Raw genomic sequence first — 6,016 nt, 5'->3', positions numbered from 1 at the left:
CGATGGAGCTTGGCCTCCATCCCCTTGAACCCCTCAGCGTCGCACCCCAGAGCCACTCTGACCCCTGGCCAATAATTATAAGTGAGGGAGCCACCTCTTCTCCCTGCGTGGCACAGGCGAGGGTCCGCAGGAAGCGGCCTTGCTCCATCCCCAATCTTAAGCTCCGCTGAGATGAAGGAACCAAGAGCAGGCTTGGCACTGAGAGGGCGGCTGCCCCAGTGGCGGGGAGGGGAGCTCTGGATCTGTGTGGGAGTTTGTGCAGCGTGTCAGCGGGGGCCTGTGGATGCCCGCAGGTGTTTGTGTTTGTGCATGTGTAAGTCTCTGTGTGTATATATTTGTGGGAAAGCATCTTCTAAATTAATAATATATCTGTGTAGGGTAAATGGTCAAGTCAAATAGAAAGTGACTTTAATACTTGTTACTTGATGGTGTAAATACAATAGCCAAGGAATTCAGTCCAGAAGCTCACATTTGAGGGTTAGGGATTGGTGCTGTATTTGTTACAACAGGCGTCTAACCTTGGGCAAATCTCTTCCTCATAGTCTTCGTTGTCTCTGGTTCGTTTGTTTGTTTTTCTGATTTGTTAAATGATCCTTTTTTTTTTTTTTTTTCTGAGACAGGGTCTCACTTTGTCGCCCAGGCTGGAGTGCAGTGGCGCAATCACCACTCACTACAGCCTCACCTACCGGGCTCAAGTGATCCTCCCACCTCAGCCTCTCTAGTAGCTGGGGACCACAGGCACGTGCCACTAAATGATTTTTTTTTCAAGGGAGAAATCATGGCTGTCATACAAATAAAAAATGAACAAGTGTCAAAGATTTTATTTAACTCATTAGCTAATGAAGTTAAAAACTGATTCAAAGGACAACACAAAGGCCAGATACACACATTGGCATCAGAAATCATGAAATAAGTTTGTTAATTGATACAAAACTGGCTTTATCCACAGGGGGTGTGTGTGTGTGTGTGTGTGTGTTTGGTGGGGGACAGGGGGGTGTGGGGGATCACTTGCATCTCCACCTGACAAAACTTGTTTGCTTTGCCATGGACAATAATAATTTCTATTATTTTCAGTTTTCTACAGTTTACAGATTCAAAGACAATGAGAAATGGAGACTACCATAGAATGACATAACCTGGAAGGGCACACCAGGCCTGCATTCCATAGGGTACATTTTCTCCCCATTTCAAAAGTCTTTCACAATTTTTCCTGGCCGCTTATACAACAGGCTTGAGTTGCATAAAGTCTTTTCAAACTTTTTAGTGGTGGAACTCTCTATCTATCTATCTATCTATCTATCATCTATCTATCTATCTATCTATCATCTATCTATCTATCTATCTATCATCTAATAGATAGATAGATACTTTATTTTTTAATTTTTAATTTTCTATTTTTTGAGACAGCATCTCACTCTGTCGCCCAGGTTGGAGTGCAGTGGCACGATCTCAGCTCACTGCAGCCTTGACCTCCCCAAACTCAGATGATCCTCCCACCTTAGCCTGCCAGGTAGCTGGGAGTACAGGCGCATGGCAGCACACCCAGAAATAATTTTTGTATTTTTTGTGGAGATAGCGTTTCGCCATGTGGTCTAGGCTGGCCTAGAACTCCTGAGTTCAAGCTATCTGCCCACCTTGGCCTCCCAAAGTGCTGGAATTACAGGCATAAGCCACTGCGCTTACCTGAATATATTTTTTAACATCTCAGAGGGTTAAAATAATGTATTATACAGTTAATATATGCTTACCGTAAAGATGACAAATAGTACAGAAAGTTAAGTAAAACATTCGTTTCCCTTCTCTTCCCCTTTCTCCCTGTCCCCTTCTCATCCTCCAGAGCCACCTACTATAACAGTTTCTTATGTACCCGACAGACACTCTACGGATATATATACAAACATTTACATATATTTTTTGAGACAGGATCTGGCTCTGCCACCCAGGCTGGAGTGTAGTGGCCCAATCTCCGCTCATTGCAACCTCTACCTCCTGGGCTCAAGCTATCCTTCCACCTCAGCCTCCCAAGTAGTTGGGATTACAGGTGCACGCCACCGCACCTGGCTAATTTTTGTAGAGATGAGGTTCCACCATGTTGCCCAGGCTGGTCTAGAACTCCTGGGCTCAAGTGATCCTCCCAAAGTGATGAGATTACAGGCGTGAGCCGCTGCACATAGCAAACACACACACACACACACACACACACACACACACACACACACATATTTTTTTTTTTTTTTTGAGATGGAGTCTTGCTCTGTCGCCCAGGCTGGAGTGCAATGGCGTGATCTCGGCTCACTGCAATCTCCGCTTCCCTGGTTCAAGCAATTCTCCTGCCTCAGCCTCCTGAGTAGCTGAGACTACAGGCACCCACTACCATGCCTGGCTAATTTTTTGTATTTTTAGTAGCGATGGGGTTTCACCATATTGGCCAGGCTGATCTCGAACTCCTGACCTCAAGTGATCCACCCACCTTGGTCTCCCAAAGTGCTGGGATTACAGGCATGAGCCACCACGCCCAGCTGCAAACATATATTTTTAAAAACACAAACAGGATAAAATATGTTGTGGATATCTTCTGATATCAGAACATAGAGGTCCACCTCAGCATTTTAAATGATTAAGAGTATTTCATGGTATGGCTGTCCCTTAACTTATTTGGCTAGGTTTCTATTAATAGACTTTTTTTTAGTTGTTTCTAATTTTATGGTAATATAAACAAATGCTACAATGAACCTCCTTAATCAGTATTGTGTGTGTGTGTGTGTGTTTGTGTAAACTTTTTAGGAGTGAAATCATTAGGTTTAAGGGTAGCTGCATTTAACATTTTGATATACCTTGCTGAGCTCTCTTCCCTGGAATTGCAATCATTTACTTTTTCTGCTACATGCTGTATCTTTACACCCCTGCCTACGTTGTGTATTATCAAACTTCTAAATCTTAGCCAGTCTGATAGAGGGAAAATGACACCTCATAATTTCAGTGTACTTTTCTACAATTATCTCTAGCTGTTACAATATTCCCTTTGGTAGGAAATTGCTTCATTATTTTCTGTGACTTCCCTTTGCAGAAAAACTCACGCGGCATAGTTCGAAAACCCTTGATCTCGACAGATTCCCTGAGCTCTCATATTCCAGGAGGCAGGTTCTCTGCAAGTGTGTGTTTGTCTCTGCTCTGTGTCAGTGTGTAGCTTGTGTGCCACCTCTGTGTGTGTGATGTGTGTCTGACTGCCAGTGTGTTCATGTTAGTGAGTGTTTACCTTTCCCTTCCTTGAGGATCAGAGACCTTCTCGGGAGAGCCCAGGTTACCAAGAAGTTGATTGTAGGATACAGAGATCTCTCCCAGTTGGGAAAAGAAGAGCAACTGGATTTTCTGTAACCAAGAACTGCATATGGGAAAGGGATAGAGGACAGAGGCTGCCTTCTCTCTGCGGACCCATCAACTTGCCCATGGGCCGAAGCCAGCCACCCTGGTCTGACTCTGCATGCCTTTCAGCTGAAGGAACAATTGCTGCCTGCAACAGTCACTCAGTTTCCCAAGGAATCAAATTTTCTGTGTGACTGGGGAAAAGGAAACAGACGTCAAGAGGTCTGCTGGCAGGGGCTGATGCAAGGATTGTAAATCTCTGCTTCATCACATGTGCATTATTTGGGAAGTGGCTGGAAGTTCAATTCACGCATCTATTGGCAGTGCATCTAGGGGAAAGAGCGGGAATACAGGAAGAATTGTTTCATCCTTAATTCTGCCACTTACTGGCATGTGTCCACACTTCATGACTTCACATCATGAAGTCATCGTGATGAGTAAATATAACAATATGTATCATAGATCTTAATAAGCGTCTCAGTCAACACAGAAGTTCCCTCTCTTAAGAGTGACGTTTTGATAATCACATCTTTTCAAAATGAGGATCTCAAAGAACATCCCCAAACATTAGAGGAGGAGGGAGTCTTTTTTCCTTTATTGTGTCCATTCAACAGCAGCGTTGTGCCTGTGTACTACTGTGAGAATGGCAAAGTCCAATCCTGCCTGCCCTCCTGTGCCACTCATGGCCACATGTTTTTAATTTTTGCCACACTCATGCAATCTCCTGCACACATTGTGATACTTCATGCCTCCGTACCTTTGTTCGTGCAGCTCCTGCAGCCTGGAATGTTCTCTCCCACTCCACTGCACCTGGCAAATGCTCACTTGTACCTCAAAACATATCAGGACAAAAGACATAGTATTTAGTCTAACACATCTGGCTGTTTGCCTGGAAGAGAATCAGAGTGAACCCCTATCTCTAGCCATATACAAAGATAAAATTCCAGAGGGATTAAGGGCTTAAAAATGTAAAAAATAAAATGTTAACTATCTGTCAAGGCAAGCCACAATGCAACACTAGCGCATACCTGTCAGAATAGCTAAAATGCAAACGTCAGATGATATAAAATATTGGGGTGGATGTAGAGCAGCTAGAAGTCTCTTACATTACTGGGGAGAGTGTAATTGATACGGCCACTTTGGATAACTTGCAATATCCACACAAGCTGAACATACATGTTCTCTATGACCCAAAAATTACACTCTTGGGTAAATACTCAACAGAAATGACATAAATTCACCAAAGAAAGTTTGCAAGAATGTTCATAGCAGCACTATTTGTAACAGCCCCAAATTGGAAGCAATCCAAACATCTATCAACAGTAAAACAGATAAAGTGTGGTATGTTACATACAGGACTGCTGTACAGCAACGAGAATGAATGAACTACATGAATTCATCTCACAAACATAATGCTGAGTCAAAGAAGCTAGATACAAAAGAGTACACATGGATATTTCATTTAAATAATGTTCAAACACTAACCAATGATGTTAGAAGTCAGGGTAGAGGTTAATCTTTGAGGTGGGTTGTGACTGGCAAGGGGGCATGAAGTGAAGGAATGTCTAGGGTACTGGTAAGATTCTGTTTCCTGATTTCAGTCCTGGCTACATGAGTGTATTCACCTCGTGAAAATTTATTGACCATAAAAAGGTGTGCATTATTTCATACATATATCTCAATAAAAATGTTGGCAAGGAGGCATCATATAATCTAAGGGTTAGAATACCTTCTCAACCAAGGTTGGAAACCTAGAAGATGAAAAAGATAGGTATTTTTGCATATATATACATATATATACACACACATATATAGCATTTTTGTGGGAAAAGATACTGTAAGCAATGTCAAAAGACAAGCAGAAGACTTGGAAAAAGTGTAATGCAGATGATAGACAAAGGCTAATAGCTATAGTATGCAAAAAGCTCTTATAAATTGATGCAAAAAGACAAACAACCCAATAATGAAATAGGCAAAATGATATGAGTAGGTGATTCAAAGAAGAAAAATATCCAACTGATGGAAAGATGCTCAGATTCATTAGAATTCAGTTTAATGCAAATTAAAGTAGTAATAAGATACTCATTTATGCTCTTCAGGCTGGCAAAATTAAAAAGAGTTTCTATACCTATTGCGTGTGAGGTTGTGGGGAGCATGCTCTCATTCATTGCTGGTGGAGATGTAAATTATTACAGCCTTTTTGCAAATCAATCTGGAAAAATCCACCAGAATTAAAAATACATATATCCTTTGACCTAGTGATCCCACTCCTGGGAATCTATTCCACAGAAATAGAAGGATCCACCGAAGAGTCCATGTAGAAGGGTGGTTATTGCAGCATTGATTGCAGAGGTGCATTCACGGCGTGCATACATGCATGCACACACACAGAAAACAAAGCCTGTACCTCTCAGCAGGGAAACGGTATAAATGGTGCTACTTTCCCTTGAGGCTCACAGTCCAGAGGGCTGGGGTAAACTCTTGCGGGTTCACAGGAGGTCTTCACCTCTGGAGGGGGTGGTCTGGGAGTGGGGTGGGCAGAGTCATGGATGATCAGAAGCCCTCTTCCTCCTAGCCTGAGCCAGTAGCATTGATTCCAGAGCAGGCTTTGGAGAAGTGACTGTTTAGAGTTCGGATATTCCCATGTCCCCTC

Source organism: Hylobates moloch, unplaced genomic scaffold (assembly GCF_009828535.3).
Source record: "Hylobates moloch isolate HMO894 unplaced genomic scaffold, HMol_V3 SCAFFOLD_14, whole genome shotgun sequence".
In the NCBI taxonomy this organism is placed as follows: Eukaryota; Metazoa; Chordata; class Mammalia; order Primates; family Hylobatidae; genus Hylobates; species Hylobates moloch.
This window is presented reverse-complemented; position numbering follows the sequence as displayed.